Raw genomic sequence first — 19,303 nt, 5'->3', positions numbered from 1 at the left:
GAGGACTCAAACCTCCGGCCGGAGGGGCCGCGCAGTCCGTGACATGGCGCCTCAAACCGCGCGGCCGACGTCCGTTCACCGCTTCGTGTCGAAATGGGACAGGTGCCTCAAGAGTGCTGGAGAATTATTTTTGAAACGAATGTAAAGATTGTGTTTACGGGCTCTGGCTCGTTTTTTCTTTAGTGCCCCTCGTAACACTCGGCCTTAGCCATTCGAGCTGGGGCACTTAAAGTTGTCGAGCAACACTCAAAGGCGCATGACGGTCCCTACGCTCAACCTATTACGTGAGAGTCGAGTCGCCAGGCGTCTTCGTGCCAGAGTCCCACAACTCTGCCATAGATTCCACAAGGTCACCTAGCTCGTCTTTTGACTCTGCGGTGGTTTCCGCATTAACTGATAGCCCTCACTTAATGGGGACTAACTTGGACATGACCGGTTACCACTTTAAGTAACTTTAGCTGAGTACATTCTGCGCTTTAATACGACTACAACACTCTCTGCCCACGTTTTCAAACAAAAGTTCACAATTACTGAAGAATCTTTGCACTTTACAAGCATACGCGATCACAGAGTTATTACTGAATCCATGTCCGGGAGTCGACTGAGAGAGCCTTCAGTATTTGTTGTGATTACAAATGTTCGTCCAGTTTCGGCCACAATCGGCTTCTCTCTAGAAACGCTTAGTATATAAACTGAATAAGATTTGCTTTCAAAACCCTTTACCAGGATCTCGTACTTACTGTTAGTCTTCTAGCCGTGTTACCGCAGGGCAGACCAGTAAACTCCGATTCTTTAAAGGATCGAAGTGCCATGCATAAAGAAGCTACAAAACTCTGATTACTTTACTAACGAGTTAGTGTGTTAAATATTTGCTGTCAAGCGCATAAGCAAGATAACTTTTAGGAAAGGTTTGAAATTACACTACTGGTCACTAAAATTGCTACATCACGAAGATGACGTGCTACAGACGTGAAATTTAACCGACAGGAAGAAATGTTCAAATGTATGTGAAGTATTATGGGACTTAACTGCTAAGGTCATCAGTCCCTAAGCTTACACACTACTTAACCTAAATTATCCTAAGGACAAACACACACACCCATGCCCGAGGGAGGACTCGAACCTCCGCTGGGCCCAGAAGCACAGTCCATGACTGCAGCGCCTCAGACCGCTCGGCTAATCCCGCGCGCCTAACAGACAGAAAGAAATGCTGTGATATGCAAATGATGAGCTTTTCAGAGCATTCACACAAGGTTGGCGCCGGTGCCGACACTTACAACGTGCTGACATGAGGAAAGTTTCAACTCATTTCTCATACACAAACAGCAGTTGACCGGCGTTGCCTGGTGAAAAGTTGTTGTGATGCCTCGTGTAAGGAGGAGAAATGCGTACCATCACGTTTCCGACTTTGATAAAGGTGGATTGTAGCCTATTGCGATTGCGGTTTATCGTATCGCGACATTGCTGCTCGCGTTGGTCGAGATCCAATGACTGTTAGCAGAATATGTAATCGGTGGGTTCAGGAGGGTAATACGGAACGCCATGCTGGATCCCAACGGCCTCGTATCACTAGCAGTTGAGATGACAGGCATCTTATCCGCATGGCTGTAACGGATCGGGCAGCCACGTCTCGATCCCTGAGTCAACAGATGGGGACGTTTGCAAGACAACAACCATCTGCACGAACAGTTCGACGACGTTTGCAGCACCATGGACTATCAGCTCGGAGACCATGGCTGCGGTGTATAAATGTCAACCCTAATCTCCACTTCACATCTCAGAGTAGTTCGTGGCCCCTGAATAGCTATAACTGTTTATGTAAAGTTCTTATTGACGTAGCTGAAACAACATGTAGCATAACTGCACAACCACGCTTAATAACAAGAGGAATGAATCGCAGCCAGACTGCAAAATACTTCGCTGCTAAGCAGCCAGGCAACCATACTGCGTGCGCGAATCGCATGCGATCCATCAGACTGCCTTGGATTTCTAAGCGGTCAGCGACCGAATGCGATGTGCCTACACACGTGCGATCTACGAAGCGATGGGTGACCCATCCGACAGATCGCTGCGATCCGTCGCTCGTGTGTGGAGCCCTTGGGAGCTGCACGCCGAATAGCTAGTTGCTCGGAAAAAAAGTGCGTCGTCGATTGCGAAGCGATCGAAACCGGATGACAGGTGTGATCGGGAAAAGCCACACAGAGAACATTCTACTTAATTTATGAATAAAAAGTTGAAATGCGCGGTTTCTATCACCTTTTGCGGTAGTGTACGATGGGGAACCTAAAAGTAAGGGAATTTCGGTTGTGGCGGGGAGGGAAACTGGGGGAACCCATTGTTCGACCAGGTGTCCGGTGCGGTCACGCCACCTGAGTCAGTTTGCGAAGTTGTGTCGCTGTGAGTGCGTCGGTTCGCCCTGAGAGCTTTTTTTAGTAAAACAACTTTTTTTCTATTTCGACGAAAACGTGATGTCGAGAGCAAGGTGCGGCTGTGAAATTTTGTTTTCTGTGGGAGAAATAGGCCGCGGAAACTATTGTAATGCTTGAGACTGCTTATTGGAATGCTGCCCTGAGTAAAAGCAGAGTCTAGGAGTGGTTTTCAAGTTTTAAAACTCGAGAAATGTCAATTGAAGACCAATTCCATTCAGGACGCCCCTCAGCAGCAAGAAATGACGAAAACGTCGACAAAATCAAAGCCCTCGTTCGTCAAGGCCGTCGCCGAGCCATTGATCAACTCTGTGAGATATCTGGGATATGACGGAGTTCAGTTCAGAGGATTTCATCCGAAGATTTGCAGTCGAGAAGGGTTGCACCCAAATTCGACCCTCATCTTCTCACAGGCAAGCAAAGGGATTATCGACCCTGAATTTTTTTCCACAGTGATTACTGGTGATGAATCGTGGTGCTGTGGATACGAACCCTAAACAAAGCAGCAATCAAGGTAGTGGAAGTGGCCATCCTCGTCCCAAAAAAGGTCGCCAAGTGAAGTCAAACATCAAGGCAATGCTCATTTGTTTCTTCGGTTGCAGAGATGTTGTGCATACGCAGTTCGTTCCCCTGGGTCAAGCTGTCAACCAGGTGCTCTGCTTGGAGGTTCTGAAAAGATTGAGGGGGAGTATCTGGAAGAAAAGGACACATTTTTGGCGCACAGGAGACTGATTCTTCCATCACGAAAACGCGCCAGCACACATCGCCCTCTCCGTAAAGCAGTTTTTGACCAAAACTGGCAAGACACCGATTGTCATCCCCCCCCCCCCTACCTCGCCCTCTGCGAGAGCCGCTAAAGAAAAAAGAAGCGTATAGCATAGTGTGGTGGGAGTTTCAAATCGAAAATGTTCATTTCATCATAACTTTACAGATACGTGTTACCAACCGGACACAATAGGAAATACGAGGCCCCTTTGCTTTTTTCTTTTATCACTCGTTTATTACATCAGAGAAATACACATTTTAAGACAAAATTTAACTACATGAAATATTGCTCCCAGTATAGGTTAACATAAGCAGTGACAAAACTTAGCTCTCATAAGGATTTCTGCTGGCAATTTAGCTCAAACATGTAGCTAGCGATTGAATCACGACACAGACACTTTAACAATTTCGGCAACAAATAAATAGCGTGAATTTGTACTCACAGTAACCAACTAATCAACAGCCTTGCCATTGAATAAGTAGTAGGCCATTTGGAACGAATTAGCAACACCCAGCAACTAGGGGAGTTAATACCAACAGTCTTTAAATGTCTTGCTCCCCATTAAATAAACAAACTTACAGTAATTAAATGAATAACAAATCAAACACACTACGCTCCTCTCAAACTCTTCAGTGGAAGCCAAGCCAAAATGAAGATTCCATTAACTGACTAGCATTGCAGTCACACTAAAGCTCATCTCTGTTTTCCCAGACACACATGGGACAAACTTATACAAGACAAGATTTTGAAGGGAGCACATCAGTAAAACCGGTAGTGGAGCTAACTCGTGCCACTGAAAATTAAGGTACTAGACCGGGTCACAAGGTGGTATACAATGAGGTTGCCTTAGTGGTATATTGAGCTCCAGAATATCAATTCAAATGGCCAATTCAAAATTAAGTACACATAAACCAGCTTTAATTAACGACGAGTGACTCCAGGTCGCTCGAAGGGATGACAACAATTAATTGAAAAGACGAATGCCGGAGGCGGCAGTAACATCAAACATCTTCTCCCCGTTTTAACCAGGAGTCACTTCCCGCTATACAAGTAAACATTTAAGCAAGCACACGGAAGGAACCCCAAAGAGAAAATTCGAATAAAGCCCCAAAAGATTATAAAGGACAGGGAACCCCAACTATTTAAATTTAAAAGAATTAGCTCTCCCCAAAGGCAATATAAACGCGAAGGCCACTCTTAAGAGGCCACCAAAATTGGTTACAAAAAGTCTTATACATTTGCTGCTTTTCTTTAAAAGAATCACAAGGCTGCTTAACTTCTGCTGGACGTCCGGTATGGCTCGTGTAGGGTACACCAAGCAGCGACCCAAGCTAGGCGGTCGCAAGGCACGGCGAGCAAAATCAGGAGAGCAGACAGGCAGGCAGCCAACACATATCCTCCATGCTGAACCGGCAGACCGCGTACAACCAACTCCACATATACGTGGTTGCTTCCCACGTCGTACCTCGCGGCGTCTCACCGGGTAGCCCGAACAAACGTCAACTGCCACTCGCCCCGCGAATGCGGAAAACAACGAGGCAAGCAAAGATAAGAAACATCGAAGGATCGATAATGGACATCCAAGAGACTGGCGCGCCAGTAACGAGCGCCACGGCTCATTTACATTAATGGAATTTTATGGATTTTTTTTTCCATCTTGTGAGAGATGCTCACATCTTGGGCCGCACTGATACTTGCTTTTGGCCGTTTGCCCCTGGTCTAGGATATCGTGATTAATAAACGAAATTCTCTTACGTCTACTACTCGCAGACTGCTGCATACGTCTTCCAGCAAGAACGTGTTGAGCTTATTCTTGGCGTACAGCTGATGTTCCAGCTGTGCGAAGGTCGGCTAGTGCGGCGGACCGTGCATTATGCAGACGGCGAGTGCCTGCTAGCTGCCTGCCACAAACTGGCGCATTGTGTGCGCAGCCCACGTCACTAACGAGCAGGCGCGATACCAGCCAGGTTCCCACCTGCGGGACAGATTATGCCCGCCGGCCGGTTCTCCATACCGACCCGAGACTCCGCGAGAAATCCGAAGGCGACCTGCCGCCTTGAAACAAAGGTTCCCAAACTGGGGGCACAATGAAAATTTCTGAGGACAAAAACCAAACGATTCGATTCTGTTTCTGACAGGAAACTAAATTATTATCGAAAGATCATTGTTATTATCACAATTTTATAAGACTCTAATGCTAATTATATAAGTTACCAATAATTACTTTTTCTCGGCTAGCAGTATTAATGCGATGGAAGTTACAGGTTCCTCACATAGTCCAGCCCATTACACACATTCCGTTGTGCTTTGCCTCGTACATCGTTGATGATAAAAGCGTAACAATGGCTATATATATATATATTTTTTTTGGTCATCAGTCTACTGACTGGTTTGATACGGCCCGCCACGAATTCCTTTCCTGTGCTAACCTCTTCATCTCAGAGTAGCACTTGCATCCTACGTCCTCAATTATTTGCTTGACGTATTCCAATCTCTGTCTTCCTCTACAGTTTTTGCCCTCTACAGCTCCCTCTAGTACCATGGAAGTCATTCCTTCATGTCTTAGCAGATGTCCTATCATCCTGTCCCTTCTCCTTTTCCACATATTCCTTTTCTCTCCGATTCTGCGTAGAACCTCCTCATTCCTTACCTTATCAGTCCACCTAATTTTCAACATTCGTCTATAGCGCCACATCTCAAATGCTTCGATTCTCTTCTGTTCCGGTTTTCCCACAGTCCATGTTTCACTACCATACAATGCTGTACTCCAGACGCACATCCTCAGAAATTTCTTCCTCAAATTAAGGCCGGTATTTGATATTAGTAGACTTCTATTGGCCAGAAATGCCTTTTATGCCATAGCGAGTCTGCTTTTGATGTCCTCCTTGCTCCGTCCGTCATTAGTTATTTTACTACCTAGGTAGCAGAATTTCTTAACTTCATTGACTTCGTGGCCATCAATCCTGATGTTAAGTTTCTCGCTGTTCTCATTTCTACTACTTCTCATTACCTTCGTCTTTCTCCTATTTACTCTCAAACCATACTGTGTACTCATTAGACTGTTCATTCCGTTCAGCAGATCATTTAATTCTTCTTCACTTTCACTCAGGATAGCAATGTCATCAGCGAATCGCATCATTGATATCCTTTCACCTTGTATTTTAATTACACTCCTGATCCTTTCTTTTATTTCCACCATTGCTTCCTCGATGTACAGATTGAAGAGTAGGGGCGAAAGGCTACAGCCTTGTCTTACAACCTTCTTAATACGAGCACTTCGTTCTTGATCGTCCACTCTTATGATTCCCTTTTGGTTGTTGTACATATTGTATATGACACGTCTCTCCCTATAGCTTACCCCTACTTTTTTCAGAATCTCGAACAGCTTGCACCATTTTATATTGTCGAACGCTTTTTCCAGGTCGACAAATCCTATGAACGTGTCTTGATGTTTCTTTAGCCTTGCTTCCATTACTTTTCCTAAAGCCAAACGGATCGTCACCTAGCGCATTCTCAATTTTCTTTTCCATTCTTCTGTATATTATTCTTGTAAGCAGCTTCGTTGCATGAACTGTTAAGCTGATTGTGCGTTTATTCTCGCACTTGTCAGCTCTTGCCGTCTTCGGAATTGTGTGGATGATGCTTTTCCGAAAGTCAGATGGTATGTCGCCAGACTCATGTATTCTACACACCAACGTGAATAGTCGTTTTGTTGCCACTTCCCCCAATGATTTTAGAAATTCTGATGGAATGTTATCTATCCCTTCTGCCTTATTTGACCGTAAGTCCTCCAAAGCGCTTTTAAATTCCGATTCTAATACTGGATCCCCTATCTCTTCTAAATCGACTCCTGTTTTTTCTTCTATCATATCAGACCAATCTTCACCCTCATAGAGGCTTTCAATGAATTCTTTCCACCTATCTGCTCTCTCCTCTGCATTTAACAGTGGAATTCCCGTTGCACTCTTAATGTTACCACCGTTGCTTTTAATGTCACCAAAGGTTGTTTTGACTTTCCTGTATGCTGAGTCGGTCCTTCCGACAATCATATCTTTTTCGATGTCTTCACATTTTTCCTGCAGCCATTTCGTCTTAGCTTCCCTGTTCTTCCTATTTATTTCATTCCTCAGCGACTTGTATTTCTGTATTCCTGATTTTCCCGGAACATGTTTGTACTTCCTCCTTTCATCAATCAACTGAAGTATTTCTTCTGTTACCCATGGTTTCTTCGTAGCTACCTTCTTTGTACCTATGTTTTCCTTCCCAACTTCTGTGATGGCCCTTTTTAGAGATGTCCATTCCTCTTCAACTGTACTCCCTACTGCGCTATTCCTTATTGCTGTATCTATAGCGTTAGAGAACTTCAAACGTATCTCGTTATTCCTTAGTACTTCCGTATCCCACTTCTTTGCATATTGATTCTTCCTGACTAATGTCTTGAACTTCAGCCTACTCTTCATCACTACTATATTGTGATCTGAGTCTATATCTGCTCCTGGGTACGCCTTACAATCCAGTATCTGATTTCGGAATCTCTGTCTGACCATGATGTAATCTAATTGAAATCTTCCCGTATCTCCCGGCCTTTTCCAAGTATACCTCCTCCTCTTGTGATTCTTGAACAGTGTATTCGCTATTACTAGCTGAAACTTGTTACAGAACTCAATTAGTCTTTCTCCTCTTTCATTCCTTGTCCCAAGCCCATATTCTCCTGTAACCTTTTCTTCTACTCCTTCCCCTACAACTGCATTCCAGTCGCCCATGACTATTAGATTTTCGTCCCCCTTTACATACTGCATTACCCTTTCAATATCCTCATACACTTTCTCTATCTGTTCATCTTCAGCTTGCGACGTCGGCATGTATACCTGAACTATCGTTGTCGGTGTTGGTCTGCTGTCGATTCTGATTAGAACAACCCGGTCACTGAACTGTTCACAGTAACACACCCTCTGCCCTACCTTCCTATTCATAACGAATCCTACACCTGTTATACCATTTTCTGCTGCTGTTGATATTTCCCGATACTCATCTGACCAGAAATCCTTGTCTTCCTTCCACTTCACTTCACTGATCCCTACTATATCTAGATTGAGCCTTTGCATTTCCCTTTTCAGATTTTCTAGTTTCCCTACCACGTTCAAGCTTCTGACATTCCACGTCCCGACTCGTAGAACGTTATCCTTTCGTTGATTATTCAATCTTTTCCTCATGGTAACCTCCCCCTTGGCAGTCCGCTCCCGGAGATCCGAATGGGGGACTATTCCGGAATCTTTTGCCAATGGAGAGATCATCATGACACTTCTTCAATTACAGGCCACATGTCCTGTGGATACACGTTACGTGTCTTTAATGCAGTGGTTTCCATTGCCTTCTGCATCCTCATGTCGTTGATCATTGGTGGTTCTTCCGCCTTTAGGGGCAATTTCCCACCCCTAGGACAAGAGAGTGTCCTGAACCTCTATCCGCTCCTCCACCCTCTTTGACAAGGCCGTTGGCAGAATGAGGCTGACTTCTTATGCCGGAAGTCTTCGGCCGTCAATGCTGATTACTTATCAAAATTTAGGCAGTGGCGGGGATCGAACCCGGGACCAAAGACGTTTTTGATTATGAATCAAAGACGCTACCCTTTTTTTTTTAAATCTCATTTTGTTCACTTTTGTTCGGTGCATCTGTTCGGGGCGGACGTCGTAAGACATCTGTTTAAGTTCGTTGTTGATCGATTAGCTCAGTTTTTGTATTACAGAGGGCTGCTAACCCTCTGACCGAACACGCTGAGCTACCGTGCCGGCGGCCCTAGACCACGGGTACAAGTATAAAGATGCCAAGAAAATATCTTCCCCAAGTCGTAGATGGTACCTGCAGAAATCCAGAAATTGCTTCATTACGCGCTTCGAAACAGATAAATGTATTAACTGACAGCACGACGCAGGAGTAACTATGTAAGGGCTACTATACTGCTATACACAGTATTATTATTATTACTGTTACTATTAGTGGCTGTGGTCAGGCACAAAGCATTAACATGCTCAAATCTTCCAGCTTCTGCTGGTTCAGAAGTAAGTAGTGCAGCAATGAAGTGACTTACGAACAGTAAGAATAGTTTACACATCGCGAACTTGGTTGATTTTAAAAGGGGCTGCAGAGTGCTAGTCAAGTAAGTGCCACGATGCGGAGGAGTAATGCAAGGGAAACATGTTTCGTAACAAGTGTCTACACTCGCTGTGGATAGTTAGATTTCTTTTCTGAGAAGGAGTTGTGGGTAGCACTCGCGATGCACCACGAATTCGTTTCTCATGCATTCTAACATGCATACAAACTAAATACCATTCATCTGCCGGCCGTTGTGGCCGAGCGGTTCTAGACGCTTCAGTCTGGAACCGCGCGACCGCCACGGTCGCAGGTTCGACTCCTGCATCGGGCATGGATGTGTGTGATGTCCTTAGGTTAGTTAGGTTCAAGTAGTTCCAAGTTCTAGGGGACTGATGACCTCAGATGTTGAGTCCCGTAGTGCTCACAGCCACTTGAACCACCGACCTTTATTCATTTTTAAAAATAAAAGTGTTGCTAGAAATGTCATTTTACATTTTAGTTAGGTGCTGGAGTTGCTAATAATGTGGGAGAAGGAGGCAAGAGGTGGTTGGGGAGAGTGGGGAGGAGGGGCGGATACTAGCCAATGCCTTATTGCGCTCAGCTATAACGGTCTAACGAAGATTGGGAACCACTGCCTTGGAAGGAATTACGTGCGACTAACTTTCATAATCTATAGCCATTTGTTAACAACATTTCTTTAGAGTGATCAAAATTTAACTGAGTGGTACACAAACTGCGCAACAAAATCAAGAAAGTACGTTGCTCAGTGCATAGCTGCACTGTCTTACAATTGCGTCCATCTGCACGGATATTGCCCGTCTCACGTGTCAAATATACTGCCTGTCAAAAGTCAAGCACCCAGAAGTCATGGCCGGATCGTGATGTAAGGTGGTAAACGTACACAGCATCAGCAAAATGTAAATTATCGGAATGACCATCAGAGTGCGTTATTCATGTTTAGCGTTGTTATCAGCCCTCGTACGAGGTGCATTCAAGTTCTAAGGCCTCCGATTTTTTTTCTAATTAACTACTCACCCGAAATCGATCAAACTGGCGTTACTTCTCGACGTAATCGCCCTGCAGACGTACACAATTTTCACAACGCTGACGCCACGATTCCATGGCAGCGGCGAAGGCTTCTTTAGGAGTCTGTTTTGACCACTGGAAAATCGCTGAGGCAATAGCAGCACGGCTGATGAATGTGCGGCCATGGAGAGTGTCTTTCATTGTTGGAAAAAGCCAAAAGTCACTAGGAGCCAGGTCAGCTGAGTAGGGAGCATGAGGAATCACTTCAAAGTTGTTATCACGAAGAAACTGTTGCGTAACGTTAGCTCGATGTGCGGGTGCGTTGTCTTGGTGAAACAGCACACGCGCAGCCCTTCCCGGACGTTTTTGTTGCAGTGCAGGAAGGAATTTGTTCTTCAAAACATTTTCGTAGGATGCACCTGTTACCGTAGTGCCCTTTGGAACGCAGTGGGTAAGGATTACGCCCTCGCCGTCCCAGAACATGGACACCATCATTTTTTCAGCACTGGCGGTTACCCGAAATTTTTTTGGTGGCGGTGAATCTGTGTGCTACCATTGAGCTGACTGGCGCTTTGTTTCTGGACTGAAAAATGGCATCCACATCTCATCCATTGTCACAACCGACGAAAACAAAGTCCCATTCGTGCTGTCGTTGCGCATCAACATTGCTTGGCAACATGCCACACGGGCAGCCATGTGGTCGTCCGTCAGCATTCGTGGCACCCACCTGGATGACACTTTGCATTTTCAGGTCGTCATGCAGGACTGTGTGCACAGAACCCACAGAAATGCCAACTCTGGAAGCGATCTGTTCAACAGTCATTCGGCGATCCCCCAAAACAATTCTCTCCACTTTCTCGATCATGTCGTCAGACCAGCTTGTGCGAGCCCGAGGTTGTTTCGGTTTGTTGTCACACGATGTTCTGCCTTCATTAAACTGTCGCACCCGCGAACGCACTTTCGACACATCCATAACTCCATCACCACATGTCTCCTTCAACTGTCGATGAATTTCAATTGGTTTCACACCACGAAAATTCAGAAAACGAATGATTGCACGCTGTTCAAGTAAGGAAAACGTCGCCAATTTTAAGTATTTAAAACAGTTCTCATTCTCGCCGCTGGCGGTAAAATTCCATCTGCCGTACGGTGCTGCCATCTCTGGGACGTATTGACAATGAATGCGGCCTCATTTTAAAACAATGCGCATGTTTCTATCTCTTTCCAGTCCGGAGAAAAAAAATCTGAGGCCTTAGAACTTGAATGAACCTCGTAGTGTACACAACTGGCCATTAAAATTGCTGTACCACGAAGATGACGTGGCAACGGCCTGGCCGCAATGGCTACACCGGTTCCCGTGAGATCACCGAAATAAGCGCTGTCGGGCGTGGTCGGTACTTGGGTGGGTGACCATCCAGGCCGCCATGTGCTGTTGCCATTTTTCGGGGTGCACTCAGCCTCGTGATGCCAATTGAGGAGCTACTCGACCGAATAGTAGCGGCTTCAGTCAAGAATACCATCATAACGACCGGGAGAGCGGTGTGCTGACCCCACGCCCCTCCTATCCGCATCCTCCACTGAGGATGACACGGTGGTCGGATGGTCCTGGTAGGCCACTCGTGGACTCAAGACGGAGACCTTTTTACGGAAATCACGTGCTACAGAAGCGAAATTTAACTGACAGGAAGAAGATGCTTTGATATACAAATGATTAGCTTTACAGAGCATTCACACAAGGTCGGCACCGGTGGCGACGCCTACAACTTTACGACCCGTTGCTCTAACCTTCATTCGATCCCTGAGAAACCATACATTTCAGCAGGATAATGCACAACCGCATGTTCCAGGTCCTGTACAGTGAAAGGTCTCTGTTGGATTCCTTTGCCGGCCGCGGTGGTCTCGCGGTTCTAGGCGCGCAGTGCGGAACCGTGCGACTGCTACGGTCGCAGGTTGGAATCCTGCCTCGGGCATGGATGTGTGTGATGTCCTTAGGTTAGTTAGGTTTAAGTAGTTCTAAGTTCTAGGGGACTTCTGACCACAGCAGTTGAGTCCCATGGTGCTCAGAGCCATTTGAACCATTTTTTTGGATTCCTTTCATGTTAATTTCTTAAATATGTTGTCATTTACGGCATAAATTCCTCTTCTAAATTTACTGTGGTGTTTCTGACTATCTGGGAGGAGACTGAGCAGTGAAACGTGTTACTTTTACACATAAACAAGAACGACCTGTCACACTACTACACTTTAAAACACAGTTTATATGTAATTCATGTCACACAGTCTCATACGGAACCTACATCCGCTTTCTTTTATATACTGTATATGATAAAATACTGTCATCCCCCTTCCCTTCTGTGTGAGAGGATGAATGAGCAAATGTATTTGTAGTTGCATGCTGGATGGTAGCAGACAAGCCTGTCTGCTAGAGAACAGTAGGACCAACGTCGGAACAGGTAGCTACGCTTTCTAAAAGCAGAGAGGTTTCTATTCTTAGTATGGTCCTGTCCGTCCCTTGTCATGTTGGTATAGGAAGCTGCCTCTCTGGTCACTTCCGTTTGCATTTGGGAAGCACGCTCGGTAGGAGCGCAGGGCAGTCTGTCCGTGGCGAGCGTCTGAAGTGGTAAGATCTCCGGCTAAGCGCGTGTCTGCTAAGTCCGTAGGACAATGGATTTCTTAAGTTCAGTCTAACTGAAAATTTAACCACCTTTATTTCAGGTTTATCTCTAAAATATCTAATGTTATCGTAAATTGAAACGCAGTGTAATTCGCGTGTGAAGTTCAGAATATCTTCCGGTAGTTGCTTTGTCACTACTTTGTGAGTAAAGTGGAACCACGTGTTGATCAGTAACTCTAACTAAGATCATCAATCCTAAATGCGAATGCTTGTGTGACTATAACGTCTCGTCTTGACAATATTTTTCAATATAGCAACTTTTCTTTATGTTCAACCCACGTGGGGTGTACTTTGCGAGACCATCAGGTTAATAGTAAGACGATAGTAACCAGTTCGAGGTTTTTCTTTTGTAAACTGCTTTTCGATCTAATTTATTTTAATTATAAAAATTATTGTGGAGTTACACTCTTTGTGTAAACCAAGTTGACGACGTGAAGCATGTGGTGTAATCATCAAAGTAGCCCTCAGCTATTCTTTTCGGGAAGATTTCACAGAGAGTTAGTATGAATTTAGTATACCAGTGTGTGGTAATTACATGACGGACAGGACTGTGCTACGAACGTAACTTCTTTGGGTGAAAATTGAATCGGTTGGTTGTCGTTAATTTCCTCTTGCATATGTTTCAACGTTCTTCGTGTGTTATTTTATGAATGCAGTGTTGTATGCAGTCTCCCAATCTTGGCTCCATATTGGATGTGTTCCGTAAGATTACAATCTCACATTTTCACAATCCTAAATACGGCACCAGCTTAGTTATGAATCGAGTTTAATATGCTGAAATTTCAATGATCAATGTTAAAATAAATTTCCAAATACAAACTGATTTATTTATTTTTATTTAAATTCTCTTTTTTATATACATATCACCGGTTGTCGTATGACTATTAAAAGATTATAATTAATGTTAGTCTGGTTGGGAATTTGGTAAGCGAAACTGGATACCTGGTGAAACAGTTGCTCAGTAATGCAAGGTTAACTTCCCCAGACAGCTCACAGCTTTAACCTGCTTTTATTGTCTATCAGTACCGCTTTCATAGCAAATTAAAGTAACAACGTTACTTCTGGATACAGAAAATGTTCGACTCCTGCCCTGGCTAGCACATTCTCCAGATCTCTCACCAATTGAAAATGTCTGGTCAATGGTGGCCGAGCAACTGGCTCGACACAATACGCCAGTCACTACTCTTGATGAACTGTGGTATCGTGTTGAAGCTGCATGGGCAGCTGAACCTGTACACGCCATCCAAGCTCTGTTTGACTCAATGCGCAGGCGTATCAAGGCCGTTATTACGGCCAGAGGTAGTTGTTCTGGGTACTGATTTCTCAGGATCTGTGCACCCAAATTGCGTGAAAATGTAATCACATGTCAGTTCTGGTATAATATATTTGTCCAATGAATACCCGTTTATCATCTGCGTTTCTTCTTGGTGTAGCAATTTTAATGGCCAGTAGTGTATATAATGGGTGCGAACAGCGTCAGATGTTGAGTGATCATAGTGAAGGGCACGGTGGTGTCGCATATTCTTGTGAGACAACGTTATCGGCACCTGACAGAGTTTCAATCCTCATTGTGGCCGGCTTGTTGATTAGTACAATATCCAATTTTGTTGGCATTCAGATGTGAAAGTGGTCCGATGATAGACTGCATGGGAATCTGAGGGCGGGCATACTCATCATAGGACCACTACACTGGAGGATCGTCGTATTGTGCTGCAAGCACGTCGTAAGCCTTTCACAACTGCGCCTTCCACTCAAGCCATTGGTCGGAGTGTAGCTGCAGCCAGACTAGTGAATTACGGTCCCATGTGTAGGCTGTGTTAACACCACAACACAAACAGCTGCGTTTGGAGTGGTGTCGTGATTGGGAAGCATGGACTGCTGACGAATGACTTCGCAATGTGTTCAGCGGTGAATCGCGGTTCTGCAGTACCCGGGATGACCATCGGCAGCAAGTACGGCGGCGACTTGGGGAGAAGCCCCATTATTCCAATGTTTGGGAGGGACACGGGCAACAGCCTTGCCCCAGTGGGTACACCGGTTCCCGTCAGATCACCAAAGTTAAGCGCTGTCGGGCGTGGCCGGCACTTGTATGGGTGACCGTCTGGGCCGTCACGTGCAGTTGCCATTTTTAGGGGTGCACTCAGTCTCGTGATGCCAATAGAGGAGCTACTCGACCGTATAGTAGTGGCTCCGGTCAAAGAAAACCATCGTAAATACCGGGAGAGCGGTGTGCTGACCACACGCCCCTCCTATCCGCATCCTCATCTGAGGATGACACGGCGGTCGGATGGTCCCGATGGGCCACTTGTGGCCTTATGACGGAGTGCTTTAGGAGGGACTCGGCTCCCCACACCACGACACCAAGAGTAACACTGCCGACAGGAATGGGTCAGGTCAGGGCTGGTAGTGAGTGAGAGAGGAAACTCACAGCACAACAGTGCTATGTGACAGTTTCGTGGTGCCATATTTCAACAGGACAGTGCTCATCCACACATGATGCGTGTCTCTATGAACTGCTCTGAGGTATTCCCGCAGTCAGCAGGCTCCCCAGACCTGCCTCCTATACAACATGTGTGGGACGGCTCGGACATCAACACCACCTCAGTGCCAATATCTGGGCTGTCAAGGAACAGCTATAACAGAGATGTGCCAGCTTGTCTCCAGAGGGGATACAACTGTCCTATGACACTGTTCCCAACCGAATCATTGCATGCATCCAGACCAGAGGGGGTGTAACAGCATACTGATAAGTGGCCTCATACTGCCGAGTTCTTTGTAAATTTGACTCTATCTTGTAATCACTGAGATCACAACACAGTCTGTCTCAACGTGTGAAGTTGCATTTCGTTTCTCCCTCCCCTTCTGAATCTTCACATTTTTCCTCAGGTAATGTAGCTTCAGGCTACCACAATTCGAAGTTGGGTCGCAGAGGGCGTGCAGTAAGCAGCAGTGGATCTGATGGCGTACAGTACTCCGTTCCAATATCAGATACTGGGTGCCCTATTAAAGGTGCAAACAGCACCTCCATATGCGCTCCGTTCTCTCTCGACTTAACTCTCACTCGTCCTAAGAACACATACACTGAAGCGCCAAAGAACCTGGTATAGGCATGCGTATTTAACAGGCAGAATACAGCGCTGCGGTCGGCAACGCCTATATAAGACAACAAGTGTCTGGCGCAGTTGTTACATCGGTTACTGCTGCTACAATGGCAGGTTATGAACATTTAAGTGAGTTTGAACGTGCTGTTATAATCGGCGCACGAGCGATGCTACACAGCATCTCCGGGGTAGCGATGAAGCCGTGATTTTCCCGTACGATCATTTCACGAGTGTACCTTGAATACCACGGCTCCGGTAAAGCATCAAATCTCCGACATCGCTGCGTCCAAAAAAAGATCCTGCAAGAATGGGATCAACGACCGACTGAAGACACTCTTTCAACGTCACAGAAGCATAACTCTTCCGGAGATTGCTGCAGATTTATTTTACTAGGCCATCAACAAGTGTCAGCCCACGAACCATTCAACGAAACATCATCGATATGGGCTTTCGGAGCCGAAGATCCACTCGTGTACCCTGGATCACTGCACGATACACATCTTTACCCGTTGCCTGAGCCGCGCGGAGTGACCGCGCGGTTTAGGGCGCCATGTCACGGATTGCGCTGCTGCTCCCGCCGGAGTTTCGAGTCCTCCCTCGACCATGGATGTGTGTTTTGTGCTTAACATAAGTTAGTTTAAATAGTGTGTAAGTCTATGGACCGATGACCTCAGCAGTTTGGTCCCCAAGGAATCACACACATTTGAACATTTGCCTCGCCTGAGCCCGTCAACACCGACATTGGACTGTTGATGACTGGAAACGTGTTGCCTGGTTGGACGAATCTCTTTTCAAACTGTATCGAGCGGATGGATGTGCACGGATATGGGGACAACCTCATGAATCCATGAACCCTGCATGTCAGCAGGGGACTGTTCAAGCTGGTGGAGGCTCTGTAATGGTGTGGAGTAATACGGGACCCCTGATACGTCTAGATTGTGAGACGTACGTAAGGATCCTGTCTGATCACTTGCATCCATTCATGTCCGTTGTGCATTCAAACGGACTTGGTCGATTCCAGCAGGACAAAGCGACACCCCACACGTCCAGAATTGATACAGAGTGGCTCCAGGAACACTCTTCTGAGTTCAAAAACACTTCCGCTAGCCACCAGACTGCCCAAACATGAACATTATTCAGCATATCTGGCTCCCCCTCGTACTCTTACGGGTTTATGGACAGCACTGAAGGATTTATGGTGTCAGTTCCCTCCAGCACTACTTTAGACATCGGTCGAGTTCATGCCACGTCCTGTTGCGCTGTTGCGGCACTGCTGCTCACTCGCGGGGTTCGTACGCGATATTAGGCAGGTGTACCAATTTCTTTGGCTCTTCAGCGTAGTTAGTGCCGAGAGAACGCTACGAAACATGTATTCGTCCACTTTATTCGCATACCAACACACGTTCAAAGAAATAAGACGTAATTTTCGTGTGATTTTCGGGCCCTATTCGAATAGAAATTGTATAATTTTAATGCAAAATTTACAGTGCGCTGCGGCACATTAGCACTTGATAACGGGCTGCCACTGTGCGGAAGCCAGGTCGCAATACGCTACAGTTTATCACACTCTGCGTGTCTATCTGCTATAGTGCAGGTGGCAGTTGTCAGCATTTAAACCTGTATCTTTGATCTTAAAGATTTCTGCAGCCTTTAATCGGCAATATCCCATTAAGTGACATTTAGAAGTCGCATTAAGAGCGCCGGTATTTCAAACGATATACTTTAACCTTGCAACTGTTGGCAATGTTGTAACTGAATGTTTCTATTAATTGAACACAAACATGCCTTCTGCCAGAAAAACCACACTGAGGTGACAAAAGTCATGCCATAGTGAATCCAGATAAACAGATGGTGGTAGTAGCCTATCACGTAGACAAGGTATAAAACGACATTGCATTGACGGAACTGTCATTTGTACTGAGGTTATTCATGTGAAATGGTTTCCCACGAGATTATGACGGCAAGATGGTAATTAACAGACTTTGAATGCGGAATGGTGGCTGAAGCTAGACATATGAGACATTCCATTTAGGAAAGCGTTAGGTAATTGAATACCGGCATTCCGAGATCCACAATGTCAAGATTATTCTGAGAATACCAGATTACCTCTGGCACGGACAATGCAGTGGCCGATGGCCTCCACTTAGCGACGAAGAGCAGCAGCGTTTGAGTAGAGTTGTCAGTGCTAACAGACAAGTCGAAATCCAGTGACTGTTAGCAGAATATGGAATCGGTCGGTCCAGGAGGGTAATACGGAACGCCGTGCTGGATCCCAGCTGCCTCGTATCACTAGCAGTCGACATGACGGGCATCTTATCCGCATGACTATAACGGATCATGCAGCCACGTCTCGATCCCTGAGTCAACAGATTGGGACGTTTGCAAGACAACAACCATCTGCACGAACAGTTCGACGACGTTTTGTAGCAGCATGGACTATCAGCTCGGAGACCACGGCTGTGGTTACCCTTGACGCTGCATCACAGAGAGGAGCGCCTGCGATGGTGTACTCGACGACCAACCTGGGTGCACGCTTGGCAAAACGTCATTTTTTCGGATGAATACAGGTTCTGTTTACAGCATCATGATGGTCGCATCCGTATTTGGAGACATCACGGTGAACGCACATTGGAAGCGTGTATTCGTCATCGCCATATTGGCATATAAGCCGGCATGATGGTATGGGTTGCCATTGGTTACACCTCTCGGTCACCTCTTGTTCGCATTGACGGCACTTTGAACAGTGGACGTTAGATTTCAGATGTGTTACGACCTGTGGCTCTACCCTTAATTCGATCCCTGCGAAACCCTACATTTCAGCAGGATAATGCACGACCACACGTTGCAGGTCCTGTACGGGTCTTTCTGCATGCAGAATATGTTCGACTGCTGCCCTGGCCAGCACATTCTCCAGATCTCTCACGAATTGAAAACGTCTGGTCAATGGTGGCCGAGCAACTGGCTCGTCACAATACGCCAGTCACTACTCTTGATGAACTGTGGTATGGTGTTTTGAAGAGGCATGGACATCTGTACCTGTAAACGCCATCCAAGCTCTGTTTGACTCAATGCCCAGTCGTATCAAGGCCTTTATTACGGCCAGAGGTGGTTGTTCTGGGTACTGATTTCTGAGGATCTATGCACCCAAATTGCGTCAAAATGTAATCACATGTCAGTTCTAGTATAATATATTTGTCCAATGAATATCCGTTTATCA

General features: G+C 45.9%; 1 pseudogene; it reads left to right on the top strand.

Moving 5' to 3' along the window:
* The first annotated feature begins 14,992 nt into the window (after positions 1-14,992).
* On the top strand, positions 14,993-15,110 carry LOC126261447 (5S ribosomal RNA; annotated as a pseudogene).
* The last annotated feature ends 4,193 nt before the right edge of the window (positions 15,111-19,303 follow it).

This window comes from Schistocerca nitens, chromosome 5, assembly GCF_023898315.1.
Source record: "Schistocerca nitens isolate TAMUIC-IGC-003100 chromosome 5, iqSchNite1.1, whole genome shotgun sequence".
Taxonomy (NCBI): Eukaryota; Metazoa; Arthropoda; class Insecta; order Orthoptera; family Acrididae; genus Schistocerca; species Schistocerca nitens.
Note: the sequence above shows the minus strand (reverse complement) of the source record. Positions and strands in the feature narration are given on the sequence as shown.